We start from the raw sequence: 27,484 nt of genomic DNA, 5'->3' as shown, positions 1-27,484 counted from the left end.
GCCTGAATATTGCATTGACTCTCATAATATGGAGATGAATCTTGCATTAGACCTGCAATAACTCCCAAAAATTGTCCAGGAATGGATTTCCTTCATAAAAAATGATTAGTCTGCATACCATCTTGAAGTGGGAGCCCGGCTAGCTCAGTCGGTAGAGCATGAGACTCTTAATCTCAGGGTCGTGGGTTCGAGCCCCACGTTGGGCGAAAATGAGTAATTTTTGCTGGACTCTCATAATCTTGTGATTATTCTTGCATTAGACATGCAATAACTATCAAAAATGGTATCTCCCTTGGTTTCTCATTGGTGGGAAATTTAACTTCAAGATTAGGTAGGGTATGAGTCTAGATGAACACACCACAATATCACTCATATTCGAGTAGTAAACAGGCCAACCTGAACTGTAAAACATCCCATAAGTGGAGGTAAGGCATAAGTTAGGAGTGAACTTAACAGTGTTATGGGCAATTGGACTTCAAATAAAGTGTGGAAGGCAGTAAGGTTACTTTTTTCATGTTATGCAGATTAATCACACAGGGGAATTAGCTCAAATGGTAGAGCGCTCGCTTAGCATGCGAGAGGTAGCGGGATCGATGCCCGCATTCTCCATTATAAAATTTGCATACATTTTATTTTTAACTTGTCATTGCCAAGGTCATTGCAGAGTAAGAACAGAAAAATCACAGATGGCTTTCAAATATGGTCTCATTATAACAACTAAAGTGGTTTAATCAAAAGGGTTCAGGTATTCTTTAGCATGTGAGAGGAATTTGAATTCTTATGCAATCTCAAAATGAAGTTCTCACAACTTCCGTTTTCATTTTCTCTTTTTTTTTTTGACACTCTGTCCTCTGAAGGATGTATAAATCTGGCTTTCCTTGCAAAACAAGAGTAGAGGAATATCCAGGATTTGATTTTCTTCACAAAAAGGGATTGGTCTGCATACTGTCTTAAGGAGGGAGCCCGGCTAGCTCAGTCGGTAGAGCATGAGACTCTTAATCTCAGGGTCGTGGGTTCGAGCCCCACGTTGGGCGAAAACGAGTAAGTTTTGCCTGAATATTGCATTGACTCTCATAATATGGAGATTAATCTTGCATTAGACCTGCAATAACTCCCAAAAATTGTCCAGGAATGGATTTCCTTCATAAAAAATGATTAGTCCGCATACCATCTTGAAGTGGAAGCCCGGCTAGCTCAGTCGGTAGAGCATGAGACTCTTAATCTCAGGGTCGTGGGTTCGAGCCCCACGTTGGGCGAAAATGAGTAATTTTTGCTGGATTATTGCATTGACTCTCATAATCTGGTGAATATTCTTGCATTAGACATGCAATAACTATCAGAAATGGTATCTCCTTTGGTTTCTCATTGGTGGGAAATTTAACTTCAAGATTAGCTAGGGTATGAGTCTAGATGAACACACCGCAATATCACTCATATTCGAGTAGTAAACAGGCCAACCTGAACTGTAAAACATCCCATAAGTAGAGGTAAGGCATAAGTTTGGAGTGAACTTAACACTGTTATGGGCAATTGGACTTCAAATAAAGTGTGGAAGGCAGTAAGGTTACTTTTTTCATGTTATGCAGATTAATCACACAGGGGAATTAGCTCAAATGGTAGAGCGCTCGCTTAGCATGCGAGAGGTAGCGGGATCGATGCCCGCATTCTCCATTATAAAATTTGCATACATTTTATTTTTAACTTGTCATTGCCAAGGTCATTGCAGAGTAAGAACAGAAAAATCACAGATGGCTTTCAAATATGGTCTCATTATAACAACTAAAGTGGTTTAATCAAAAGGGTTCAGGTATTCTTTAGCATGTGAGAGGAATTTGAATTCTTATGCAATGTCAAAATGAAGTTCTCACAACTTCCGTTTTCATTTTCTCTTTTTTTTTGACACTCTGTCCTCTGAAGGATGTATAAATCTGGCTTTCCTTGCGAAACAAGAGTAGAGGAATATCCAGGATTTGATTTTCTTCACAAAAAGGGATTGGTCTGCAGTCTGTCTTAAGGAGGGAACCCGGCTAGCTCAGTCGGTAGAGCATGAGACTCTTAATCTCAGGGTCGTTGGTTCGAGCCCCACGTTGGGTGAAAAAGAGTAATTTTTGCCTGAATATTCCATTGACTCTCATAATATGGAGATTAATCTTGCATTAGACCTGCAATAACTCCCAAAAATTGTCCAGGAATGGATTTCCTTCATAAAAAATAATTTGTCTGCATACCATCTTGAAGTGGGAGCCCGGCTAGCTCAGTCGGTAGAGCATGAGACTCTTAATCTCAGGGTCGTGGGTTCGAGCCCCACCTTGGGTGAAAATGAGTAATTTTTGCTGGATTATTGCATTGACTCTCATAATCTGGTGAATATTCTTGCATTAGACATGCAATAACTATCAGAAATGGTATCTCCTTTGGTTTCTCATTGGTGGGAAATTTAACTTCAAGATTAGCTAGGGTATGAGTCTAGATGAACACACCGCAATATCACTCATATTCGAGTAGTAAACAGGCCAACCTGAACTGTAAAACATCCCATAAGTGGAGGTAAGGCATAAGTTAGGAGTGAACTTAACAGTGTTATGGGCAATTGGACTTCAAATAAAGTGTGGAAGGCAGTAAGGTTACTTTTTTCATGTTATGCAGATTAATCACACAGGGGAATTAGCTCAAATGGTAGAGCGCTCGCTTAGCATGCGAGAGGTAGCGGGATCGATGCCCGCATTCTCCATTATAAAATTTGCATACATTTTATTTTTAACTTGTCATTGCCAAGGTCATTGCAGAGTAAGAACAGAAAAATCACAGATGGCTTTCAAATATGGTCTCATTATAACAACTAAAGTGGTTTAATCAAAAGGGTTCAGGTATTCTTTAGCATGTGAGAGGAATTTGAATTCTTATGCAATCTCAAAATGAAGTTCTCACAACTTCCGTTTTCATTTTCTCTTTTTTTTTTGACACTCTGTCCTCTGAAGGATGTATAAATCTGGCTTTCCTTGCAAAACAAGAGTAGAGGAATATCCAGGATTTGATTTTCTTCACAAAAAGGGATTGGTCTGCATACTGTCTTAAGGAGGGAGCCCGGCTAGCTCAGTCGGTAGAGCATGAGACTCTTAATCTCAGGGTCGTGGGTTCGAGCCCCACGTTGGGCGAAAACGAGTAAGTTTTGCCTGAATATTGCATTGACTCTCATAATATGGAGATTAATCTTGCATTAGACCTGCAATAACTCCCAAAAATTGTCCAGGAATGGATTTCCTTCATAAAAAATGATTAGTCCGCATACCATCTTGAAGTGGAAGCCCGGCTAGCTCAGTCGGTAGAGCATGAGACTCTTAATCTCAGGGTCGTGGGTTCGAGCCCCACGTTGGGCGAAAATGAGTAATTTTTGCTGGATTATTGCATTGACTCTCATAATCTGGTGAATATTCTTGCATTAGACATGCAATAACTATCAGAAATGGTATCTCCTTTGGTTTCTCATTGGTGGGAAATTTAACTTCAAGATTAGCTAGGGTATGAGTCTAGATGAACACACCGCAATATCACTCATATTCGAGTAGTAAACAGGCCAACCTGAACTGTAAAACATCCCATAAGTAGAGGTAAGGCATAAGTTAGGAGTGAACTTAACACTGTTATGGGCAATTGGACTTCAAATAAAGTGTGGAAGGCAGTAAGGTTACTTTTTTCATGTTATGCAGATTAATCACACAGGGGAATTAGCTCAAATGGTAGAGCGCTCGCTTAGCATGCGAGAGGTAGCGGGATCGATGCCCGCATTCTCCATTATAAAATTTGCATACATTTTATTTTTAACTTGTCATTGCCAAGGTCATTGCAGAGTAAGAACAGAAAAATCACAGATGGCTTTCAAATATGGTCTCATTATAACAACTAAAGTGGTTTAATCAAAAGGGTTCAGGTATTCTTTAGCATGTGAGAGGAATTTGAATTCTTATGCAATGTCAAAATGAAGTTCTCACAACTTCCGTTTTCATTTTCTCTTTTTTTTTGACACTCTGTCCTCTGAAGGATGTATAAATCTGGCTTTCCTTGCGAAACAAGAGTAGAGGAATATCCAGGATTTGATTTTCTTCACAAAAAGGGATTGGTCTGCATACTGTCTTAAGGAGGGAACCCGGCTAGCTCAGTCGGTAGAGCATGAGACTCTTAATCTCAGGGTCGTGGGTTCGAGCACCACGTTGGGCAAAAACGAGTAATTTTGCCTGAATATTGCATTGACTCTCATAATATGGAGATTAATCTTGCATTAGACCTGCAATAACTCCCAAAAATTGTCCAGGAATGGATTTCCTTCATAAAAAATGATTAGTCTGCATACCATCTTGAAGTGGGAGCCCGGCTAGCTCAGTCGGTAGAGCATGAGACTCTTAATCTCAGGGTCGTGGGTTCGAGCCCCACGTTGGGCGAAAATGAGTAATTTTTGCTGGACTCTCATAATCTGGTGATTATTCTTGCATTAGACATGCAATAACTATCAAAAATGGTATCTTCCTTGGTTTCTCATTGGTGGGAAATTTAACTTCAAGATTAGGTAGGGTATGAGTCTAGATGAACACACCACAATATCACTCATATTCGAGTAGTAAACAGGCCAACCTGAACTGTAAAACATCCCATAAGTGGAGGTAAGGCATAAGTTAGGAGTGAACTGAACACTGTTATGGGCAATTGGACTTCAAATAAAGTGTGGAAGGCAGTAAGGTTACTTTTTTCATGTTATGCAGATTAAACACACAGGGGAATTAGCTCAAATGGTAGAGCGCTCGCTTAGCATGCGAGAGGTAGCGGGATCGATGCCCGCATTCTCCATTATAAAATTTGCATACATTTTATTTTTAACTTGTCATTGCCAAGGTCATTGCAGAGTAAGAACAGAAAAATCACAGATGGCTTTCAAATATGGTCTCATTATAACAACTAAAGTGGTTTAATCAAAAGGGTTCAGGTATTCTTTAGCATGTGAGAGGAATTTGAATTCTTATGCAATCTCAAAATGAAGTTCTCACAACTTCCATTTTCATTTTCTCTTATTTTTTTTGACACTCTGTCCTCTGAAGGATGTATAAATCTGGCTTTCCTTGCAAAACAAGAGTAGAGGAATATCCAGGATTTGATTTTCTTCACAAAAAGGGATTGGTCTGCATACTGTCTTAAGGAGGGAGCCCGGCTAGCTCAGTCGGTAGAGCATGAGACTCTTAATCTCAGGGTCGTGGGTTCGAGCCCCACGTTGGGTGAAAAAGAGTAATTTTTGCCTGAATATTGCATTGACTCTCATAATATGGAGATTAATCGTTGCATTAGACCTGCAATAACTCCCAAAAATTGTCCAGGAATGGATTTCCTTCATAAATAATAATTAGTCTGCATACCATCTTGAAGTGGGAGCCTGGCTAGCTCAGTCGGTAGAGCATGAGACTCTTAATCTCAGGGTCGTGGGTTCGAGCCCCACGTTGGGCGAAAATGAGTACTTTTTTGCTGGATTATTGCATTGACTCTCATAATCTGGTGAATATTCTTGCATTAGACATGCAATAACTATCAAAAATGGTATCTCCCTTGGTTTCTCATTGGTGGGAAATTTAACTTCAAGATTAGCTAGGGTATGAGTCTAGATGAACACACCGCAATTTCACTCATATTCGAGTAGTAAACAGGCCAACCTGAACTGTAAAACATCCCATAAGTGGAGGTAAGGCATAAGTTAGGAGTGAACTTAACACTGTTATGGGCAATTGGACTTCAAATAAAGTGTGGAAGGCAGTAAGGTTACTTTTTTCATGTTATGCGGATTATCACACAGGGGAATTAGCTCAAATGGTAGAGCGCTCGCTTAGCATGCGAGAGCTAGTGGGATCGATGCCCGCATTCTCCATTATAAAATTTGCATACATTTTATTTTTAACTTGTCATTGCCAAGGTCATTGCAGAGTAAGAACAGAAAAATCACAGATGGCTTTCAAATATGGTCTCATTATAACAACTAAAGTGTTTTAATCAAAAGGGTTCAGGTATTCTTTAGCATGTGAGAGGAATTTGAATTCTTATGCAATCTCAAAATGAAGTTCTCACAACTTCCATTTTCATTTTCTCTTATTTTTTTTGACACTCTGTCCTCTGAAGGATGTATAAATCTGGCTTTCCTTGCAAAACAAGAGTAGACGAATATCCAGGATTTGATTTTCTTCACAAAAAGGGATTGGTCTGCATACTGTCTTAAGGAGGGAACCCGGCTAGCTCAGTCGGTAGAGCATGAGACTCTTAATCTCAGGGTCGTGGGTTCGAGCCCCACGTTGGGCGAAAATGAGTAATTTTTGCCTGAATATTGCATTGACTCTCATAATATGGAGATTAATCTTGCATTAGACATGCAATAACTCCCAAAAATTGTCCAGGAATGGATTTCCTTCATAAAAAATGATTAGTCTGCATACCATCTTGCAGTGGGAGCCCGTCTAGCTCAGTCGGTAGAGCATGAGACTCTTAATCTCAGGGTCGTGGGTTCGAGCCCCACGTTGGGCGAAAATGAGTAATTTTTGCTGGACTCTCATAATCTGGTGATTATTCTTGCATTAGACATGCAATAACTATCAAAAATGGTATCTCCCTTGGTTTCTCATTGGTGGGAAATTTAACTTCAAGATTAGGTAGGGTATGAGTCTAGATGAACACACCACAATATCACTCATATTCGAGTAGTAAACAGGCCAACCTGAACTGTGAAACATCCCATAAGTGGAGGTAAGGCATAAGTTAGGAGTGAACTGAACACTGTTATGGGCAATTGGACTTCAAATAAAGTGTGGAAGGCAGTGAGGTTACTTTTTTCATGTTATGCAGATTAAACACACAGGGGAATTAGCTCAAATGGTAGAGCGCTCGCTTAGCATGCGAGAGGTAGCGGAATTGTTGCCCGCATTCTCCATTATAAAATTTGCATACATTTTATTTTTAACTTGTCATTGTCAAGGTCATTGCAGAGTAAGAACAGAAAAATCACAGATGGCTTTCAAATATGGTCTCATTATAAAAACTAAAGTGGTTTAATCAAAAGGGTTCAGGTATTCTTTAGCATGTGAGAGGAATTTGAATTCTTATGCAATCTCAAAATGAAGTTCTCACAACTTCCATTTTCATTTTCGCTTATTTTTTTTGACACTCTGTCCTCTGAAGGATGTATACATCTGGCTTTCCTTGCAAAACAAGAGTAGAGGAATATCCAGGATTTGATTTTCTTCACAAAAAGGGATTGGTCTGCATACTGTCTTAAGGAGGGAGCCCGGCTAGCTCAGTCGGTAAAGCATGAGACTCTTAATCTCAGGGTCGTGGGTTCGAGCCCCACGTTGGGCGAAAAAGAGTAATTTTTGCCTGAATATTGCATTGGCTCTCATAATATGGAGATTAATCTTGCATTAGACCTGCAATAACTCCCAAAAATTGTCCAGGAATGGATTTCCTTCATAAATAATAATTAGTCTGCATACCATCTTGAAGTGGGAGCCCGGCTAGCTCAGTCGGTAGAGCATGAGACTCTTAATCTCAGGGTTGTGGGTTCGAGCCCCACGTTGGGCGAAAATGAGTAATTTTTGCTGGATTATTGCATTGACTCTCATAATCTGGTGAATATTCTTGCATTAGACATGCAATAACTATCAAAAATGGTATCTCCCTTGGTTTCTCATTGGTGGGAAATTTAACTTCAAGATTAGCTAGGGTATGAGTCTAGATGAACACACCGCAATATCACTCATATTCGAGTAGTAAACAGGCCAACCTGAACTGTAAAACATCCCATAAGTGGAGGTAAGGCATAAGTTAGGAGTGAACTTAACACTGTTATGGGCAATTGGACTTCAAATAAAGTGTGGAAGGCAGTAAGGTTACTTTTTTCATGTTATGCAGATTATCACACAGGGGAATTAGCTCAAATGGTAGAGCGCTCGCTTAGCATGCGAGAGGTAGCGGGATCGATGCCCGCATTCTCCATTATAAAATTTGCGTACATTTTATTTTTAACTTGTCATTGCCAAGGTCATTGCAGAGTAAGAACAGAAAAATCACAGATGGCTTTCAAATATGGTCTCATTATAACAACTAAAGTGGTTTAATCAAAAGGGTTCAGGTATTCTTTAGCATGTGAGAGGAATTTGAATTCTTATGCAATCTCAAAATGAAGTTCTCACAACTTCCGTTTTCATTTTCTCTTATTTTTTTTGACACTCTGTCCTCTGAAGGATGTATAAATCTGGCTTTCCTTGCAAAACAAGAGTAGAGGAATATCCAGGATTTGATTTTCTTCACAAAAAGGGATTGGTCTGCATTCTGTCTTAAGGAGGGAGCGGGCTAGCTCAGTCGGTAGAGCATGAGACTCTTAATCTCAAGGTCGTGGGTTCGAGCCCCACGTTGGGCGAAAACGAGTAATTTTTGCCTGAATATTGCATTGACTCTCATAATATGGAGATTAATCTTGCATTAGACATGCAATAACTCCCAAAAATTGTCCAGGAATGGATTTCCTTCATAAAAAATGATTAGTCTGCATACCATCTTGCAGTGGGAGCCCGGCTAGCTCAGTAGGTAGAGCATGAGACTCTTAATCTCAGGGTCGTGGGTTCGAGCCCCACGTTGGGCGAAAATGAGTAATTTTTGCTGGACTCTCATAATCTGGTGATTATTCTTGCATTAGACATGCAATAACTATCAAAAATGGTATCTCCCTTGGTTTCTCATTGGTGGGAAATTTAACTTCAAGATTAGGTAGGGTATGAGTCTAGATGAACACACCACAATATCACTCATATTCGAGTAGTAAACAGGCCAACCTGAACTGTGAAACATCCCATAAGTGGAGGTAAGGCATAAGTTAGGAGTGAACTGAACACTGTTATGGGCAATTGGACTTCAAATAAAGTGTGGAAGGCAGTGAGGTTACTTTTTTCATGTTATGCAGATTAAACACACAGGGGAATTAGCTCAAATGGTAGAGCGCTCGCTTAGCATGCGAGAGGTAGCGGAATTGTTGCCCGCATTCTCCATTATAAAATTTGCATACATTTTATTTTTAACTTGTCATTGCCAAGGTCATTGCAGAGTAAGAACAGAAAAATCACAGATGGCTTTCAAATATGGTCTCATTATAACAACTAAAGTGGTTTAATCAAAAGGGTTCAGGTATTCTTTAGCATGTGAGAGGAATTTGAATTCTTATGCAATCTCAAAATGAAGTTCTCACAACTTCCATTTTCATTTTCGCTTATTTGTTTTGACACTCTGTCCTCTTAAGGATGTATACATCTGGCTTTCCTTGCAAAACAAGAGTAGAGAATTATCCAGGATTTGATTTTCTTCACAAAAAGGGATTGGTCTGCATACTGTCTTAAGGAGGGAGCCCGGCTAGCTCAGTCGGTAGAGCATGAGACTCTTAATCTCAGGGTCGTGGGTTCGAGCCCTACTTTGGGCGAAAAAGAGTAATTTTTGCCTGAATATTGCATTGGCTCTCATAATATGGAGATTAATCTTGCATTAGACCTGCAATAACTCCCAAAAATTGTCCAGGAATGGATTTCCTTCATAAATAATAATTAGTCTGCATACCATCTTGAAGTGGGAGCCCGGCTAGCTCAGTCGGTAGAGCATGAGACTCTTAATCTCAGGGTCGTGGGTTCGAGCCCCACGTTGGGCGAAAATGAGTAATTTTTGCTGGATTATTGCATTGACTCTCATAATCTGGTGAATATTCTTGCATTAGACATGCAATAACTATCAAAAATGGTATCTTCCTTGGTTTCTCATTGGTGGGAAATTTAACTTCAAGATTAGCTAGGGTATGAGTCTAGATGAACACACCGCAATATCACTCATATTCGAGTAGTAAACAGGCCAACCTGAACTGTAAAACATCCCATAAGTGGAGGTAAGGCATAAGTTAGGAGTGAACTTAACACTGTTATGGGCAATTGGACTTCAAATAAAGTGTGGAAGGCAGTAAGGTTACTTTTTTCATGTTATGCAGATTATCACACAGGGGAATTAGCTCAAATGGTAGAGCGCTCGCTTAGCATGCGAGAGGTAGCGGGATCGATGCCCGCATTCTCCATTATAAAATTTGCGTACATTTTATTTTTAACTTGTCATTGCCAAGGTCATTGCAGAGTAAGAACAGAAAAATCACAGATGGCTTTCAAATATGGTCTCATTATAACAACTAAAGTGGTTTAATCAAAAGGGTTCAGGTATTCTTTAGCATGTGAGAGGAATTTGAATTCTTATGCAATCTCAAAATGAAGTTCTCACAACTTTCGTTTTCATTTTCTCTTATTTTTTTTGACACTCTGTCCTCTGAAGGATGTATAAATCTGGCTTTCCTTGCAAAACAAGAGTAGAGGAATATCCAGGATTTGATTTTCTTCACAAAAAGGGATTGGTCTGCATTCTGTCTTAAGGAGGGAGCGGGCTAGCTCAGTCGGTAGAGCATGAGACTCTTAATCTCAAGGTCGTGGGTTCGAGCCCCACGTTGGGCGAAAACGAGTAATTTTTGCCTGAATATTGCATTGACTCTCATAATATGGAGATTAATCTTGCATTAGACCTGCAATAACTCCCAAAAATTGTCCAGGAATGGATTTCCTTCATAAAAAATGATTAGTCTGCATACAATCTTGAAGTGGGAGCCCAGCTAGCTCAGTCGGTAGAGCATGAGACTCTTAATCTCAGGGTCGTGGGTTTGAGCCCCACGTTGGGCGAAAATGAGGAATTTTTGCTGGATTATTGCATTGACTCTCATAATCTGGTGAATATTCTTGCATTAGACATGCAATAACTATCAAAAATGGTATCTCCCTTGGTTTCTCATTGGTGGGAAATTTAACTTCAAGATTAGCTAGGGTATGAGTCTAGATGAACACACCGCAATATCACTCATATTCGAGTAGTAAACAGGCCAACCTGAACTGTAAAACATCCCATAAGTGGAGGTAAGGCATAAATTAGGAGTGAACTTAACACTGTTATGGGCAATAGGACTTCAAATAAAGTGTGGAAGGCAGTAAGGTTACTTTTTTCATGTTATGCAGATTAAACACACAGGGGATTTAGCTCAAATGGTCGAGCGCTCGCTTAGCATGCGAGAGGTAGCGGGATCGATGCCCGCATTCTCCATTATAAAATTTGCATACATTTTATTTTTAACTTGTCATTGCCAAGGTCATTGCAGAGTAAGAACAGAAAAATCACAGATGGCTTTCAAATATGGTCTCATTATAACAACTAAAGTGGTTTAATCAAAAGGGTTCAGGTATTCTTTAGCATGTGAGAGGAATTTGAATTCTTATGCAATCTCAAAATGAAGTTCTCACAACTTCCATTTTCATTTTCTCTTATTTTTTTTGACACTCTGTCCTCTGAAGGATGTATAAATCTGGCTTTCCTTGCAAAACAAGAGTAGAGGAATATCCAGGATTTGATTTTCTTCACAAAAAGGGATTGGTCTGCATACTGTTTTAAGGAGGGAACGCGGCTAGCTCAGTCGGTAGAGCATGAGACTTTTAATCTCAGGGTCGTGGATTCGAGCCCCACGTTGGGCGAAAATGAGTAATTTTTGCCTGAATATTGCATTGACTCTCATAATATGGAGATTAATGTTGCATTAGACATGCAATAACTCCCAAAAATTGTCCAGGAATGGATTTCCTTCATAAAAAATGATTAGTCTGCATACCATCTTGAAGTGGGAGCCCGGCTAGCTCAGTCGGTAGAGCATGAGACTCTTAATCTCAGGGTCCTGGGTTCGAGCCCCACGTTGGGCGAAAATGAGTAATTTTTGCTGGACTCTCATAATCTGGTGATTATTCTTGCATTAGACATGCAATAACTATCAAAAATGGTATCTCCCTTGGTTTCTCATTGGTGGGAAATTTAACTTCAAGATTAGGTAGGGTATGAGTCTAGATGAACACACCACAATATCACTCATATTCGAGTAGTAAACAGGCCAACCTGAACTGTAAAACATCCCATAAGTGGAGGTAAGGCATAAGTTAGGAGTGAACTGAACACTGTTATGGGCAATTGGACTTCAAATAAAGTGTGGAAGGCAGTAAGGTTACTTTTTTCATGTTATGCAGATTAAACACACAGGGGAATTAGCTCAAATGGTAGAGCGCTCGCTTAGCATGCGAGAGGTAGCGGGATCGATGCCCGCATTCTCCATTATAAAATTTGCATACATTTTATTTTTAACTTGTCATTGCCAAGGTCATTGCAGAGTAAGAACAGAAAAATCACAGATGGCTTTCAAATATGGTCTCATTATAACAACTAAAGTGGTTTAATCAAAAGGGTTCAGGTATTCTTTAGCATGTGAGAGGAATTTGAATTCTTATGCAATCTCAAAATGAAGTTCTCACAACTTCCATTTTCATTTTCTCTTATTTTTTTTGACACTCTGTCCTCTGAAGGATGTATAAATCTGGCTTTCCTTGCAAAACAAGAGTAGAGGAATATCCAGGATTTGATTTTCTTCACAAAAAGGGATTGGTCTGCATACTGTCTTAAGGAGGGAGCCCGGCTAGCTCAGTCGGTAGAGCATGAGACTCTTAATCTCAGGGTCGTGGGTTCGAGCCCCAAGTTGGGCGAAAACGAGTAATTTTTGCCTGAATATTGCATTGACTCTCATAATATGGAGATTAATCTTGCATTAGACCTGCAATAACTCCCAAAAATTGTCCAGGAATGGATTTCCTTCATAAAAAATGATTAGTCTGCATACCATCTTGAAGTGGGAGCCCGGCTAGCTCAGTCGGTAGAGCATGAGACTCTTAATCTCAGGGTCGTGGGTTCAAGCCCCACGTTGGGCGAAAATGAGTAATTTTTGCTGGATTATTGCATTGACTCTCATAATCTGGTGAATATTCTTGCATTAGACATGCAATAACTATCAGAAATGGTATCTCCTTTGGTTTCTCATTGGTGGGAAATTTAACTTCAAGATTAGCTAGGGTATGAGTCTAGATGAACACACCGCAATATCACTCATATTCGAGTAGTAAACAGGCCAACCTGAACTGTAAAACATCCCATAAGTGGAGGTAAGGCATAAGTTAGGAGTGAACTTAACACTGTTATGGGCAATTGGACTTCAAATAAAGTGTGGAAGGCAGTAAGGTTACTTTTTTCATGTTATGCAGATTAATCACACAGGGGAATTAGCTCAAATGGTAGAGCGCTCGCTTAGCATGCGAGAGGTAGCGGAATCGATGCCCGCATTCTCCATTATAAAATTTGCATACATTTTATTTTTAACTTGTCATTGCCAAGGTCATTGCAGAGTAAGAAAAGAAAAATCACAGATGGCTTTCAAATATGGTCTCATTATAACAACTAAAGTGGTTTAATCAAAAGGGTTCAGGTATTCTTTAGCATGTGAGAGGAATTTGAATTCTTATGCAATCTCAAAATGATGTTCTCACAACTTCCGTTTTCATTTTCTCTTTTTTTTTTTGACACTCTGTCCTCTGAAGGATGTATAAATCTGGCTTTCCTTGCAAAACAAGAGTAGAGGAATATCCAGGATTTGATTTTCTTCACAAAAAGGGATTGGTCTGCATACTGTCTTAAGGAGGGAGCCCGGGTAGCTCAGTCGGTAGAGCATGAGACTCTTAATTTCAGGGTCGTTGGTTCGAGCCCCACGTTGGGCGAAAACGAGTAAGTTTTGCCTGAATATTGCATTGACTCTCATAATATGGAGATTAATCTTGCATTAGACCTGCAATAACTCCCATAAATTGTCCAGGAATGGATTTCCTTCATAAAAAATGATTAGTCTGCATACCATCTTGAAGTGGGAGCCCGGCTAGCTCAGTCGGTAGAGCATGAGACTCTTAATCTCAGGGTCGTGGGTTCGAGCCCCACGTTGGGCGAAAATGAGTAATTTTTGCTGGATTATTGCATTGACTCTCATAATCTGGTGAATATTCTTGCATTAGACATGCAATAACTATCAGAAATGGTATCTCCTTTGGTTTCTCATTGGTGGGAAATTTAACTTCAAGATTAGCTAGGGTATGAGTCTAGATGAACACACCGCAATATCACTCATATTCGAGTAGTAAACAGGCCAACCTGAACTGTAAAACATCCCATAAGTGGAGGTAAGGCATAAGTTAGGAGTGAACTTAACACTGTTATGGGCAATTGGACTGTAAATAAAGTGTGGAAGGCAGTAAGGTTACTTTTTTCATGTTATGCAGATTAATCACACAGGGGAATTAGCTCAAATGGTAGAGCGCTCGCTTAGCATGCGAGAGGTAGCGGGATCGATGCCCGCATTCTCCATTATAAAATTTGCATACATTTTATTTTTAACTTGTCATTGCCAAGGTCATTGCAGAGTAAGAACAGAAAAATCACAGATGGCTTTCAAATATGGTCTCATTATAACAACTAAAGTGGTTTAATCAAAAGGGTTCAGGTATTCTTTAGCATGTGAGAGGAATTTGAATTCTTATGCAATGTCAAAATGAAGTTCTCACAACTTCCGTTTTCATTTTCTCTTTTTTTTTTGACACTCTGTCCTCTGAAGGATGTATAAATCTGGCTTTCCTTGCAAAACAAGAGTAGAGGAATATCCAGGATTTGATTTTCTTCACAAAAAGGGATTGGTCTGCATACTGTCTTAAGGAGGGAGCCCGGCTAGCTCAGTCGGTAGAGCATGAGACTCTTAATCTCAGGGTCGTGGGTTCGAGCCCCACGTTGGGCGAAAACGAGTAAGTTTTGCCTGAATATTGCATTGACTCTCATAATATGGAGATTAATCTTGCATTAGACCTGCAATAACTCCCAAAAATTGTCCAGGAATGGATTTTCTTCATAAAAAATGATTAGTCTGCATACCATCTTGAAGTGGGAGCCCGGCTAGCTCAGTTGGTAGAGCATGAGACTCTTAATCTCAGGGTCGTGGGTTCGAGCCCCACGTTGGGCGAAAATGAGTAATTTTTGCTGGATTATTGCATTGACTCTCATAATCTGGTGAATATTCTTGCATTAGACATGCAATAACTATCAAAAATGGTATCTCCCTTGGTTTCTCATTGGTGGGAAATTTAACTTCAAGATTAGCTAGGGTATGAGTCTAGATGAACACACCGCAATATCACTCATATTCGAGTAGTAAACAGGCCAACCTGAACTGTAAAACATCCCATAAGTGGAGGTAAGGCATAAGTTAGGAGTGAACTTAACACTGTTATGGGCAATAGGACTTCAAATAAAGTGTGGAAGGCAGTAAGGTTACTTTTTTCATGTTATGCAGATTAAACACACAGGGGATTTAGCTCAAATGGTCGAGCGCTCGCTTAGCATGCGAGAGGTAGCGGGATCGATGCCCGCATTCTCCATTATAAAATTTGCATACATTTTATTTTTAACTTGTCATTGCCAAGGTCATTGCAGAGTAAGAACAGAAAAATCACAGATGGCTTTCAAATATGGTCTCATTATAACAACTAAAGTGGTTTAATCAAAAGGGTTCAGGTATTCTTTAGCATGTGAGAGGAATTTGAATTCTATGCAATCTCAAAATGAAGTTCTCACAACTTCCATTTTCATTTTCTCTTATTTTTTTTGACACTCTGTCCTCTGAAGGATGTATAAATCTGGCTTTCCTTGCAAAACAAGAGTAGAGGAATATCCAGGATTTGATTTTCTTCACAAAAAGGGATTGGTCTGCATACTGTTTTAAGGAGGGAACCCGGCTAGCTCAGTCGGTAGAGCATGAGACTTTTAATCTCAGGGTCGTGGGTTCGAGCCCCACGTTGGGCGAAAATGAGTAATTTTTGCCTGAATATTGCATTGACTCTCATAATATGGAGATTAATCTTGCATTAGACATGCAATAACTCCCAAAAATTGTCCAGGAATGGATTTCCTTCATAAAAAATGATTAGTCTGCATACCATCGTGCAGTGGGAGCCCGGCTAGCTCAGTCGGTAGAGCATGAGACTCTTAATCTCAGGGTCGTGGGTTCGAGCCCCACGTTGGGCGAAAATGAGTAATTTTTGCTGGACTCTCATAATCTGGTGATTATTCTTGCATTAGACATGCAATAACTATCAAAAATGGTATCTCCCTTGGTTTCTCATTGGTGGGAAATTTAACTTCAAGATTAGGTAGGGTATGAGTCTAGATGAACACACCACAATATCACTCATATTCGAGTAGTAAACAGGCCAACCTGAACTGTAAAACATCCCATAAGTGGAGGTAAGGCATAAGTTAGGAGTGAACTGAACACTGTTATGGGCAATTGAACTTCAAATAAAGTGTGGAAGGCAGTAAGGTTACTTTTTTCATGTTATGCAGATTAAACACACAGGGGAATTAGCTCAAATGGTAGAGCGCTCGCTTAGCATGCGAGAGGTAGCGGGATCGATGCCCGCATTCTCCATTATAAAATTTGCATACATTTTATTTTTAACTTGTCATTGCCAAGGTCATTGCAGAGTAAGAACAGAAAAATCACAGATGGCTTTCAAATATGGTCTCATTATAACAACTAAAGTGGTTTAATCAAAAGGGTTCAGGTATTCTTTAGCATGTGAGAGGAATTTGAATTCTTATGCAATCTCAAAATGAAGTTCTCACAACTTCCATTTTCATTTTCTCTTATTTTTTTTGACACTCTGTCCTCTGAAGGATGTATAAATCTGGCTTTCCTTGCAAAACAAGAGTAGAGGAATATCCAGGATTTGATTTTCTTCACAAAAAGGGATTGGTCTGCATACTGTCTTAAGGAGGGAGCCCGGCTAGCTCAGTCGGTAGAGCATGAGACTCTTAATCTCAGGGTCGTGGGTTCGAGCCCCAAGTTGGGCGAAAACGAGTAATTTTTGCCTGAATATTGCATTGACTCTCATAATATGGAGATTAATCTTGCATTAGACCTGCAATAACTCCCAAAAATTGTCCAGGAATGGATTTCCTTCATAAAAAATGATTAGTCTGCATACCATCTTGAAGTGGGAGCCCGGCTAGCTCAGTCGGTAGAGCATGAGACTCTTAATCTCAGGGTCGTGGGTTCGAGCCCCACGTTGGGCGAAAATGAGTAATTTTTGCTGGATTATTGCATTGACTCTCATAATCTGGTGAATATTCTTGCATTAGACATGCAATAACTATCAGAAATGGTATCTCCTTTGGTTTCTCATTGGTGGGAAATTTAACTTCAAGATTAGCTAGGGTATGAGTCTAGATGAACACACCGCAATATCACTCATATTCGAGTAGTAAACAGGCCAACCTGAACTGTAAAACATCCCATAAGTGGAGGTAAGGCATAAGTTAGGAGTGAACTTAACACTGTTATGGGCAATTGGACTTCAAATAAAGTGTGGAAGGCAGTAAGGTTACTTTTTTCATGTTATGCAGATTAATCACACAGGGGAATTAGCTCAAATGGTAGAGCGCTCGCTTAGCATGCGAGAGGTAGCGGAATCGATGCCCGCATTCTCCATTATAAAATTTGCATACATTTTATTTTTAACTTGTCATTGCCAAGGTCATTGCAGAGTAAGAAAAGAAAAATCACAGATGGCTTTCAAATATGGTCTCATTATAACAACTAAAGTGGTTTAATCAAAAGGGTTCAGGTATTCTTTAGCATGTGAGAGGAATTTGAATTCTTATGCAATCTCAAAATGATGTTCTCACAACTTCCGTTTTCATTTTCTCTTTTTTTTTTTGACACTCTGTCCTCTGAAGGATGTATAAATCTGGCTTTCCTTGCAAAACAAGAGTAGAGGAATATCCAGGATTTGATTTTCTTCACAAAAAGGGATTGGTCTGCATACTGTCTTAAGGAGGGAGCCCGGGTAGCTCAGTCGGTAGAGCATGAGACTCTTAATTTCAGGGTCGTGGGTTCGAGCCCCACGTTGGGCGAAAACGAGTAAGTTTTGCCTGAATATTGCATTGACTCTCATAATATGGAGATTAATCTTGCATTAGACCTGCAATAACTCCCATAAATTGTCCAGGAATGGATTTCCTTCATAAAAAATGATTAGTCTGCATACCATCTTGAAGTGGGAGCCCGGCTAGCTCAGTCGGTAGAGCATGAGACTCTTAATCTCAGGGTCGTGGGTTCGAGCCCCACGTTGGGCGAAAATGAGTAATTTTTGCTGGATTATTGCATTGACTCTCATAATCTGGTGAATATTCCTGCATTAGACATGCAATAACTATCAGAAATGGTATCTCCTTTGGTTTCTCATTGGTGGGAAATTTAACTTCAAGATTAGCTAGGGTATGAGTCTAGATGAACACACCGCAATATCACTCATATTCGAGTAGTAAACAGGCCAACCTGAACTGTAAAACATCCCATAAGTGGAGGTAAGGCATAAGTTAGGAGTGAACTTAACACTGTTATGGGCAATTGGACTGTAAATAAAGTGTGGAAGGCAGTAAGGTTACTTTTTTCATGTTATGCAGATTAATCACACAGGGGAATTAGCTCAAATGGTAGAGCGCTCGCTTAGCATGCGAGAGGTAGCGGGATCGATGCCCGCATTCTCCATTATAAAATTTGCATACATTTTATTTTTAACTTGTCATTGCCAAGGTCATTGCAGAGTAAGAACAGAAAAATCACAGATGGCTTTCAAATATGGTCTCATTATAACAACTAAAGTGGTTTAATCAAAAGGGTTCAGGTATTCTTTAGCATGTGAGAGGAATTTGAATTCTTATGCAATGTCAAAATGAAGTTCTCACAACTTCCGTTTTCATTTTCTCTTTTTTTTTTGACACTCTGTCCTCTGAAGGATGTATAAATCTGGCTTTCCTTGCAAAACAAGAGTAGAGGAATATCCAGGATTTGATTTTCTTCACAAAAAGGGATTGGTCTGCATACTGTCTTAAGGAGGGAGCCCGGCTAGCTCAGTCGGTAGAGCATGAGACTCTTAATCTCAGGGTCGTGGGTTCGAGCCCCACGTTGGGCGAAAACGAGTAAGTTTTGCCTGAATATTGCATTGACTCTCATAATATGGAGATTAATCTTGCATTAGACCTGCAATAACTCCCAAAAATTGTCCAGGAATGGATTTCCTTCATAAAAAATGATTAGTCTGCATACCATCTTGAAGTGGGAGCCCGGCTAGCTCAGTTGGTAGAGCATGAGACTCTTAATCTCAGGGTCGTGGGTTCGAGCCCCACGTTGGGCGAAAATGAGTAATTTTTGCTGGATTATTGCATTGACTCTCATAATCTGGTGAATATTCTTGCATTAGACATGCAATAACTATCAAAAATGGTATCTCCCTTGGTTTCTCATTGGTGGGAAATTTAACTTCAAGATTAGCTAGGGTATGAGTCTAGATGAACACACCGCAATATCACTCATATTCGAGTAGTAAACAGGCCAACCTGAACTGTAAAACATCCCATAAGTGGAGGTAAGGCATAAGTTAGGAGTGAACTTAACACTGTTATGGGCAATAGGACTTCAAATAAAGTGTGGAAGGCAGTAAGGTTACTTTTTTCATGTTATGCAGATTAAACACACAGGGGATTTAGCTCAAATGGTCGAGCGCTCGCTTAGCATGCGAGAGGTAGCGGGATCGATGCCCGCATTCTCCATTATAAAATTTGCATACATTTTATTTTTAACTTGTCATTGCCAAGGTCATTGCAGAGTAAGAACAGAAAAATCACAGATGGCTTTCAAATATGGTCTCATTATAACAACTAAAGTGGTTTAATCAAAAGGGTTCAGGTATTCTTTAGCATGTGAGAGGAATTTGAATTCTTATGCAATCTCAAAATGAAGTTCTCACAACTTCCATTTTCATTTTCTCTTATTTTTTTTGACACTCTGTCCTCTGAAGGATGTATAAATCTGGCTTTCCTTGCAAAACAAGAGTAGAGGAATATCCAGGATTTGATTTTCTTCACAAAAAGGGATTGGTCTGCATACTGTTTTAAGGAGGGAACCCGGCTAGCTCAGTCGGTAGAGCATGAGACTTTTAATCTCAGGGTCGTGGGTTCGAGCCCCACGTTGGGCGAAAATGAGTAATTTTTGCCTGAATATTGCATTGACTCTCATAATATGGAGATTAATCTTGCATTAGACATGCAATAACTCCCAAAAATTGTCCAGGAATGGATTTCCTTCATAAAAAATGATTAGTCTGCATACCATCGTGCAGTGGGAGCCCGGCTAGCTCAGTCGGTAGAGCATGAGACTCTTAATCTCAGGGTCGTGGGTTCGAGCCCCACGTTGGGCGAAAATGAGTAATTTTTGCTGGACTCTCATAATCTGGTGATTATTCTTGCATTAGACATGCAATAACTATCAAAAATGGTATCTGCCTTGGTTTCTCATTGGTGGGAAATTTAACTTCAAGATTAGGTAGGGTATGAGTCTAGATGAACACACCACAATATCACTCATATTCGAGTAGTAAACAGGCCAACCTGAACTGTAAAACATCCCATAAGTGGAGGTAAGGCATAAGTTAGGAGTGAACTGAACACTGTTATGGGCAATTGAACTTCAAATAAAGTGTGGAAGGCAGTAAGGTTACTTTTTTCATGTTATGCAGATTAAACACACAGGGGAATTAGCTCAAATGGTAGAGCGCTCGCTTAGCATGCGAGAGGTAGCGGGATCGATGCCCGCATTCTCCATTATAAAATTTGCATACATTTTATTTTTAACTTGTCATTGCCAAGGTCATTGCAGAGTAAGAACAGAAAAATCACAGATGGCTTTCAAATATGGTCTCATTATAACAACTAAAGTGGTTTAATCAAAAGGGTTCAGGTATTCTTTAGCATGTGAGAGGAATTTGAATTCTTATGCAATCTCAAAATGAAGTTCTCACAACTTCCATTTTCATTTTCTCTTATTTTTTTTGACACTCTGTCCTCTGAAGGATGTATAAATCTGGCTTTCCTTGCAAAACAAGAGTAGAGGAATATCCAGGATTTGATTTTCTTCACAAAAAGGGATTGGTCTGCATACTGTCTTAAGGAGGGAGCCCGGCTAGCTCAGTCGGTAGAGCATGAAACTCTTAATCTCAGGGTCGTGGGTTCGAGCCCCACGTTGGGTGAAAACGAGTAATTTTTGCCTGAATATTGCATTGACTCTCATAATATGGAGATTAATCTTGCATTAGACCTGCAATAACTCCCAGAAATTGTCCAGGAATGGATTTCCTTCATAAAAAATGATTAGTCTGCATACCATCTTGCAGTGAGAGCCCGGCTAGCTCAGTCGGTAGAGCATGAGAGTCTTAATCTCAGGGTCGTGGGTTCGAGCCCCACGTTGGGCAAAAATGAGTAATGTTTGCTGGACTCTCATAATCTGGTGATTATTCTTGCATTAGACATGCAATAACTATCAAAAATGGTATCTCCCTTGGTTTCTCATTGGTGGGAAATTTAACTTCAAGATTAGGTAGGGTATGAGTCTAGATGAACACACCACAATATCACTCATATTCGAGTAGTAAACAGGCCAACCTGAACTGTAAAACATCCCATAAGTGGAGGTAAGGCATAAGTTAGGAGTGAACTGAACACTGCTATGGGCAATTGGACTTCAAATAAAGTGTGGAAGGCAGTGAGGTTACTTTTTTCATGTTATGCAGATTAAACACACAGGGGAATTATCTCAAATGGTAAAGTGCTCGCTTAGCATGCGAGAGGTAGCGGGATTGATGCCCTCATTCTCCATTATAAAATTTGCATACATTTTATTTTTAACTTGTCATTGCCAAGGTCATTGCAGAGTAAGAACAGAAAAATCACAGATGGCTTTCAAATATGGTCTCATTATAACAACTAAAGTGGTTTAATCAAAAGGGTTCAGGTATTCTTTAGCATGTGAGAGGAATTTGAATTCTTATGCAATCTCAAAATGAAGTTCTCACAACTTCCGTTTTCATTTTCTCTTATTTTTTTTGACACTCTGTCCTCTCAAGGATGTATAAATCTGGCTTTCCTTGCAAAACAAGAGTAGAGGAATATCCAGGATTTGATTTTCTTCACAAAAAGGGATTGGTCTGCATACTGTCTTAAGGAGGGAGCCCGGCTAGCTCAGTCGGTAGAGAATGAGACTCTTAATCTCAGGGTCGTTGGTTCGTGCCCCACGTTGGGCGAAAAAGAGTAATTTTTGCCTGAATATTGCATTGACTCTCATAATATGGAGATTAATCTTGCATTAGACCTGCAATAACTCCCAAAAATTGTCCAGGAATGGATTTCCTTCATAAAAAATAATTTGTCTGCATACCATCTTGAAGTGGGAGCCTGGCTAGCTCAGTCGGTAGAGCATGAGACTCTTAATCTCAGGGTCGTGGGTTCGAGCCCCACGTTGGGCGAAAATGAGTAATTTTTGCTGGATTATTGCATTGACTCTCATAATCTGGTGAATATTCTTGCATTAGACATGCAATAACTATCAAAAATGGTATCTCCCTTGGTTTCTCATTGGTGGGAAATTTAACTTCAAGATTAGGTAGGGTATGAGTCTAGAGGAACACACCACAATATCACTCACATTCGAGTAGTAAACAGGCCAACCTGAACTGTAAAACATCCCATAAGTGGAGGTAAGGCATAAGTTAGGAGTGAACTGAACACTGTTATGGGCAATTGGACTTCAAATAAAGTGTGGAAGGCAGTGAGGTTACTTTTTCATGTTATGCAGATTAAACACACAGGGGAATTAGCTCAAATTGTAGAGCGCTCGCTTAGCATGCGAGAGGTAGCGGGATCGATACCCGCATTCTCCATTATAAAATTTGCATACATTTTATTTTTAACTTGTCATTGCCAAGGTCATTGCAGAGTAAGAACAGAAAAATCACAGATGGCTTTCAAATATAGTCTCATTATAACAACTAAAGTGGTTTAATCAAAAGGGTTCAGGTATTCTTTAGCATGTGAGAGGAATTTGAATTCTTATGCAATCTCAAAATGAAGTTCTCACAACTTCCATTTTCATTTTCTCTTATTTTTTTGACACTCTGTCCTCTGAAGAATGTATAAATCTGGCTTTCCTTGCAAAACAAGAGTAGAGGAATATCCAGGATTTGATTTTCTTCACAAAAAGGGATTGGTCTGCATAGTGTCTTAAGGAGGGAGCCCGGCTAGCTCAGTCGGTAGAGCATGAGACTCTTAATCTCAGGGTCGTGGGTTCGAGCCCCACGTTGGGCGAAAACGAGTAATTTTTGCCTGAATATTGCATTGACTCTCATAATATGGAGATTAATCTTGCATTAGACCTGCAATAACTCCCAAAAATTGTCCAGGAATGGATTTCCTTCATAAAAAATGATTAGTCTGCATGCCATCTTGAAGTGGGAGCCCAGCTAGCTCAGTCGGTAGAGCATGAGACTCTTAATCTCAGGGTCGTGGGTTCGAGCCGCACGTTGGGCGAAAATGAGTAATTTTTGCTGGATTATTGCATTGACTCTCATAATCTGGTGAATATTCTTGCATTAGACATGCAATAACTATCAAAAATGGTATCTCCCTTGGTTTCTCATTGGTGGGAAATTTAACTTCAAGATTAGGTAGGGTATGAGTCTAGATGAACACATCGCAATATCACTCACATTCGAGTAGTAAACAGGCCAACCTGAACTGTAAAACATCCCATAAGTGGAGGTAAGGCATAAGTTAGGAGTGAACTGAACACTGTTATGGGCAATTGGACTTCAAATAAAGTGTGGAAGGCAGTAAGTTTACTTTTTTCATGTTATGCAGATTAAACACACAGGGGATTTAGCTCAAATGGTCGAGCGCTCGCTTAGCATGCGAGAGGTAGCGGGATCGATGCCCGCATTCTCCATTATAAAATTTGCATACATTTTATTTTTAACTTGTCATTGCCAAGGTCATTGCAGAGTAAGAACAGAAAAATCACAGATGGCTTTCAAATATGGTCTCATTATAACAACTAAAGTGGTTTAATCAAAAGGGTTCAGGTATTCTTTAGCATGTGAGAGGAATTTGAATTCTTATGCAATCTCAAAATGAAGTTCTCACAACTTCCATTTTCATTTTCTCTTATTTTTTTTGACACTCTGTCCTCTGAAGGATGTATAAATCTGGCTTTCCTTGCAAAACAAGAGTAGAGGAATATCCAGGATTTGATTTTCTTCACAAAAAGGGATTGGTCTGCATACTGTTTTAAGGAGGGAACCCGGCTAGCTCAGTCGGTAGAGCATGAGACTTTTAATCTCAGGGTCGTGGGTTCGAGCCCCACGTTGGGCGAAAATGAGTAATTTTTGCCTGAATATTGCATTGACTCTCATAATATGGAGATTAATCTTGCATTAGACATGCAATAACTCCCAAAAATTGTCCAGGAATGGATTTCCTTCATAAAAAATGATTAGTCTGCATACCATCGTGAAGTGGGAGCCCGGCTAGCTCAGTCGGTAGAGCATGAGACTCTTAATCTCAGGGTCGTGGGTTCGAGCCCCACGTTGGGCGAAAATGAGTAATTTTTGCTGGACTCTCATAATCTGGTGATTATTCTTGCATTAGACATGCAATAACTATCAAAAATGGTATCTCCCTTGGTTTCTCATTGGTGGGAAATTTAACTTCAAGATTAGGTAGGGTATGAGTCTAGATGAACACACCACAATATCACTCATATTCGAGTAGTAAACAGGCCAACCTGAACTGTAAAACATCCCATAAGTGGAGGTAAGGCATAAGTTAGGAGTGAACTGAACACTGTTATGGGCAATTGGACTTCAAATAAAGTGTGGAAGGCAGTAAGGTTACTTTTTTCATGTTATGCAGATTAAACACACAGGGGAATTAGCTCAAATGGTAGAGCGCTCGCTTAGCATGCGAGAGGTAGCGGGATCGATGCCCGCATTCTCCATTATAAAATTTGCATACATTTTATTTTTAACTTGTCATTGCCAAGGTCATTGCAGAGTAAGAACAGAAAAATCACAGATGGCTTTCAAATATGGTCTCATTATAACAACTAAAGTGGTTTAATCAAAAGGGTTCAGGTATTCTTTAGCATGTGAGAGGAATTTGAATTCTTATGCAATCTCAAAATGAAGTTCTCACAACTTCCATTTTCATTTTCTCTTATTTTTTTTGACACTCTGTCCTCTGAAGGATGTATAAATCTGGCTTTCCTTGCAAAACAAGAGTAGAGGAATATCCAGGATTTGATTTTCTTCACAAAAAGGGATTGGTCTGCATACTGTCTTAAGGAGGGAGCCCGGCTAGCTCAGTCGGTAGAGCATGAGACTCTTAATCTCAGGGTTGTGGGTTCGAGCCCCACGTTGGGCGAAAACGAGTAATTTTTGCCTGAATATTGCATTGACTCTCATAATATGGAGATTAATCTTGCATTAGACCTGCAATAACTCCCAGAAATTGTCCAGGAATGGATTTCCTTCATAAAAAATGATTAGTCTGCATACCATCTTGCAGTGAGAGCCCGGCTACCTCAGTCGGTAGAGCATGAGAGTCTTAATCTCAGGGTCGTGGGTTCGAGCCCCACGTTGGGCAAAAATGAGTAATTTTTGCTGGACTCTCATAATCTGGTGATTATTCTTGCATTAGACATGCAATAACTATCAAAAATGGTATCTCCCTTGGTTTCTCATTGGTGGGAAATTTAACTTCAAGATTAGGTAGGGTATGAGTCTAGATGAACACACCACAATATCACTCATATTCGAGTAGTAAACAGGCCAACCTGAACTGTAAAACATCCCATAAGTGGAGGTAAGGCATAAGTTAGGAGTGAACTGAACACTGCTATGGGCAATTGGACTTCAAATAAAGTGTGGAAGGCAGTGAGGTTACTTTTTTCATGTTATGCAGATTAAACACACAGGGGAATTAGCTCAAATGGTAGAGTGCTCGCTTAGCATGCGAGAGGTAGCGGGATTGATGCCCTCATTCTCCATTATAAAATTTGCATACATTTTATTTTTAACTTGTCATTGCCAAGGTCATTGCAGAGTAAGAACAGAAAAATCACAGATGGCTTTCAAATATGGTCTCATTATAACAACTAAAGTGGTTTAATCAAAAGGGTTCAGGTATTCTTTAGCATGTGAGAGGAATTTGAATTCTTATGCAATCTCAAAATGAAGTTCTCACAACTTCCGTTTTCATTTTCTCTTATTTTTTTTGACACTCTGTCCTCTCAAGGATGTATAAATCTGGCTTTCCTTGCAAAACAAGAGTAGAGGAATATCCAGGATTTGATTTTCTTCACAAAAAGGGATTGGTCTGCATACTGTCTTAAGGAGGGAGCCCGGCTAGCTCAGTCGGTAGAGCATGAGACTCTTAATCTCAGGGTCGTGGGTTCGAGCCCCACGTTGGGCAAAAATGAGTAATTTTTGCTGGATTATTGCATTGACTCTCATAATCTGGTGAATATTCTTGCATTAGACATGCAATAACTATCAGAAATGGTATATCCTTTGGTTTCTCATTGGTGGGAAATTTAACTTCAAGATTAGCTAGGGTATGAGTCTAGATGAACACACCGCAATATCACTCATATTCGAGTAGTAAACAGGCCAACCTGAACTGTAAAACATCCCATAAGTGGAGGTAAGGCATAAGTTAGGAGTGAACTTAACACTGTTATGGGCAATTGGACTTCAAATAAAGTGTGGAAGGCAGTAAGGTTACTTTTTTCATGTTATGCAGATTAATCACACAGGGGAATTAGCTCAAATGGTAGAGCGCTCGCTTAGCATGCGAGAGGTAGCGGGATCGATGCCCGCATTCTCCATTATAAAATTTGCATACATTTTATTTTTAACTTGTCATTGCCAAGGTCATTGCAGAGTAAGAACAGACAAATCACAGATGGCTTTCAAATATGGTCTCATTATAACAACTAAAGTGGTTTAATCAAAAGGGTTCAGGTATTCTTTAGCATGTGAGAGGAATTTGAATTCTTATGCAATCTCAAAATGAAGTTCTCACAACTTCCATTTTCATTTTCTCTTATTTTTTTTGACACTCTGTCCTCTGAAGGATGTATAAATCTGGCTTTCCTTGCAAAACAAGAGTAGAGGAATATCCAGGATTTGATTTTCTTCACAAAAAGGGATTGGTCTGCATACTGTCTTAAGGAGGGAGCCCGGCTAGCTCAGTCGGTAGAGCATGAGACTCTTAATCTCAGGGTCGTGGGTTCGAGCCCCACGTTGGGTGAAAACGAGTAAGTTTTGCCTGAATATTGCATTGACTCTCATAATATGGAGATTAATTTTGCATTAGACCTGCAATAACTCCCAAAAATTGTCCAGGAATGGATTTCCTTCATAAAAAATGATTAGTCTGCATACCATCTTGAAGTGGGAGGCTGGCTAGCTCAGTCGGTAGAGTATGAGACTCTTAATCTCAGGGTCGTGGGTTCGAGCCCCACGTTGGGCGAAAATGAGTAATTTTTGCTGGA

The 27,484-nt window shown here is 39.7% G+C and overlaps 33 non-coding genes across 33 annotated transcripts; all 33 read left to right on the top strand.

The window, feature by feature from the left end:
• Positions 1-133: 133 nt before the first annotated feature.
• TRNAK-CUU (transfer RNA lysine (anticodon CUU)) lies at positions 134-206 on the top strand. The gene has a single exon. It is a non-coding gene; the product is annotated as a tRNA-Lys (tRNA).
• A 330-nt stretch (positions 207-536) lies between these two features.
• TRNAA-AGC (transfer RNA alanine (anticodon AGC)) lies at positions 537-609 on the top strand. Its single transcript has one exon. It is a non-coding gene; the product is annotated as a tRNA-Ala (tRNA).
• A 352-nt stretch (positions 610-961) lies between these two features.
• Positions 962-1,034, top strand: TRNAK-CUU (transfer RNA lysine (anticodon CUU)). The gene has a single exon. It is a non-coding gene; the product is annotated as a tRNA-Lys (tRNA).
• A 149-nt stretch (positions 1,035-1,183) lies between these two features.
• Positions 1,184-1,256, top strand: TRNAK-CUU (transfer RNA lysine (anticodon CUU)). Its single transcript has one exon. It is a non-coding gene; the product is annotated as a tRNA-Lys (tRNA).
• A 342-nt stretch (positions 1,257-1,598) lies between these two features.
• Positions 1,599-1,671, top strand: TRNAA-AGC (transfer RNA alanine (anticodon AGC)). Its single transcript has one exon. It is a non-coding gene; the product is annotated as a tRNA-Ala (tRNA).
• Positions 1,672-2,658: 987 nt separating this feature from the next.
• TRNAA-AGC (transfer RNA alanine (anticodon AGC)) lies at positions 2,659-2,731 on the top strand. Its single transcript has one exon. It is a non-coding gene; the product is annotated as a tRNA-Ala (tRNA).
• Positions 2,732-3,082: 351 nt separating this feature from the next.
• On the top strand, positions 3,083-3,155 carry TRNAK-CUU (transfer RNA lysine (anticodon CUU)). Its single transcript has one exon. It is a non-coding gene; the product is annotated as a tRNA-Lys (tRNA).
• A 149-nt stretch (positions 3,156-3,304) lies between these two features.
• Positions 3,305-3,377, top strand: TRNAK-CUU (transfer RNA lysine (anticodon CUU)). Its single transcript has one exon. It is a non-coding gene; the product is annotated as a tRNA-Lys (tRNA).
• A 342-nt stretch (positions 3,378-3,719) lies between these two features.
• On the top strand, positions 3,720-3,792 carry TRNAA-AGC (transfer RNA alanine (anticodon AGC)). The gene has a single exon. It is a non-coding gene; the product is annotated as a tRNA-Ala (tRNA).
• A 571-nt stretch (positions 3,793-4,363) lies between these two features.
• On the top strand, positions 4,364-4,436 carry TRNAK-CUU (transfer RNA lysine (anticodon CUU)). The gene has a single exon. It is a non-coding gene; the product is annotated as a tRNA-Lys (tRNA).
• Positions 4,437-4,766: 330 nt separating this feature from the next.
• Positions 4,767-4,839, top strand: TRNAA-AGC (transfer RNA alanine (anticodon AGC)). The gene has a single exon. It is a non-coding gene; the product is annotated as a tRNA-Ala (tRNA).
• A 3,101-nt stretch (positions 4,840-7,940) lies between these two features.
• Positions 7,941-8,013, top strand: TRNAA-AGC (transfer RNA alanine (anticodon AGC)). Its single transcript has one exon. It is a non-coding gene; the product is annotated as a tRNA-Ala (tRNA).
• Positions 8,014-9,636: 1,623 nt separating this feature from the next.
• TRNAK-CUU (transfer RNA lysine (anticodon CUU)) lies at positions 9,637-9,709 on the top strand. The gene has a single exon. It is a non-coding gene; the product is annotated as a tRNA-Lys (tRNA).
• Positions 9,710-10,050: 341 nt separating this feature from the next.
• TRNAA-AGC (transfer RNA alanine (anticodon AGC)) lies at positions 10,051-10,123 on the top strand. Its single transcript has one exon. It is a non-coding gene; the product is annotated as a tRNA-Ala (tRNA).
• A 2,038-nt stretch (positions 10,124-12,161) lies between these two features.
• Positions 12,162-12,234, top strand: TRNAA-AGC (transfer RNA alanine (anticodon AGC)). Its single transcript has one exon. It is a non-coding gene; the product is annotated as a tRNA-Ala (tRNA).
• A 1,636-nt stretch (positions 12,235-13,870) lies between these two features.
• On the top strand, positions 13,871-13,943 carry TRNAK-CUU (transfer RNA lysine (anticodon CUU)). Its single transcript has one exon. It is a non-coding gene; the product is annotated as a tRNA-Lys (tRNA).
• Positions 13,944-14,285: 342 nt separating this feature from the next.
• Positions 14,286-14,358, top strand: TRNAA-AGC (transfer RNA alanine (anticodon AGC)). The gene has a single exon. It is a non-coding gene; the product is annotated as a tRNA-Ala (tRNA).
• Positions 14,359-14,709: 351 nt separating this feature from the next.
• Positions 14,710-14,782, top strand: TRNAK-CUU (transfer RNA lysine (anticodon CUU)). The gene has a single exon. It is a non-coding gene; the product is annotated as a tRNA-Lys (tRNA).
• Positions 14,783-14,931: 149 nt separating this feature from the next.
• TRNAK-CUU (transfer RNA lysine (anticodon CUU)) lies at positions 14,932-15,004 on the top strand. Its single transcript has one exon. It is a non-coding gene; the product is annotated as a tRNA-Lys (tRNA).
• A 988-nt stretch (positions 15,005-15,992) lies between these two features.
• Positions 15,993-16,065, top strand: TRNAK-CUU (transfer RNA lysine (anticodon CUU)). Its single transcript has one exon. It is a non-coding gene; the product is annotated as a tRNA-Lys (tRNA).
• Positions 16,066-16,395: 330 nt separating this feature from the next.
• On the top strand, positions 16,396-16,468 carry TRNAA-AGC (transfer RNA alanine (anticodon AGC)). The gene has a single exon. It is a non-coding gene; the product is annotated as a tRNA-Ala (tRNA).
• A 574-nt stretch (positions 16,469-17,042) lies between these two features.
• TRNAK-CUU (transfer RNA lysine (anticodon CUU)) lies at positions 17,043-17,115 on the top strand. Its single transcript has one exon. It is a non-coding gene; the product is annotated as a tRNA-Lys (tRNA).
• A 989-nt stretch (positions 17,116-18,104) lies between these two features.
• TRNAK-CUU (transfer RNA lysine (anticodon CUU)) lies at positions 18,105-18,177 on the top strand. Its single transcript has one exon. It is a non-coding gene; the product is annotated as a tRNA-Lys (tRNA).
• Positions 18,178-18,519: 342 nt separating this feature from the next.
• TRNAA-AGC (transfer RNA alanine (anticodon AGC)) lies at positions 18,520-18,592 on the top strand. Its single transcript has one exon. It is a non-coding gene; the product is annotated as a tRNA-Ala (tRNA).
• A 351-nt stretch (positions 18,593-18,943) lies between these two features.
• Positions 18,944-19,016, top strand: TRNAK-CUU (transfer RNA lysine (anticodon CUU)). The gene has a single exon. It is a non-coding gene; the product is annotated as a tRNA-Lys (tRNA).
• Positions 19,017-19,165: 149 nt separating this feature from the next.
• TRNAK-CUU (transfer RNA lysine (anticodon CUU)) lies at positions 19,166-19,238 on the top strand. Its single transcript has one exon. It is a non-coding gene; the product is annotated as a tRNA-Lys (tRNA).
• A 989-nt stretch (positions 19,239-20,227) lies between these two features.
• TRNAK-CUU (transfer RNA lysine (anticodon CUU)) lies at positions 20,228-20,300 on the top strand. The gene has a single exon. It is a non-coding gene; the product is annotated as a tRNA-Lys (tRNA).
• A 330-nt stretch (positions 20,301-20,630) lies between these two features.
• On the top strand, positions 20,631-20,703 carry TRNAA-AGC (transfer RNA alanine (anticodon AGC)). Its single transcript has one exon. It is a non-coding gene; the product is annotated as a tRNA-Ala (tRNA).
• A 2,462-nt stretch (positions 20,704-23,165) lies between these two features.
• On the top strand, positions 23,166-23,238 carry TRNAK-CUU (transfer RNA lysine (anticodon CUU)). Its single transcript has one exon. It is a non-coding gene; the product is annotated as a tRNA-Lys (tRNA).
• A 1,211-nt stretch (positions 23,239-24,449) lies between these two features.
• On the top strand, positions 24,450-24,522 carry TRNAK-CUU (transfer RNA lysine (anticodon CUU)). Its single transcript has one exon. It is a non-coding gene; the product is annotated as a tRNA-Lys (tRNA).
• A 330-nt stretch (positions 24,523-24,852) lies between these two features.
• On the top strand, positions 24,853-24,925 carry TRNAA-AGC (transfer RNA alanine (anticodon AGC)). The gene has a single exon. It is a non-coding gene; the product is annotated as a tRNA-Ala (tRNA).
• A 1,402-nt stretch (positions 24,926-26,327) lies between these two features.
• On the top strand, positions 26,328-26,400 carry TRNAK-CUU (transfer RNA lysine (anticodon CUU)). Its single transcript has one exon. It is a non-coding gene; the product is annotated as a tRNA-Lys (tRNA).
• A 342-nt stretch (positions 26,401-26,742) lies between these two features.
• Positions 26,743-26,815, top strand: TRNAA-AGC (transfer RNA alanine (anticodon AGC)). Its single transcript has one exon. It is a non-coding gene; the product is annotated as a tRNA-Ala (tRNA).
• Positions 26,816-27,484: the final 669 nt, after the last annotated feature.

This window comes from Lissotriton vulgaris, chromosome 1_1 (genome assembly GCF_964263255.1).
Source record: "Lissotriton vulgaris chromosome 1_1, aLisVul1.2, whole genome shotgun sequence".
NCBI lineage: Eukaryota > Metazoa > Chordata > Amphibia > Caudata > Salamandridae > Lissotriton > Lissotriton vulgaris.
This window is presented reverse-complemented; position numbering and strand designations above follow the sequence as displayed.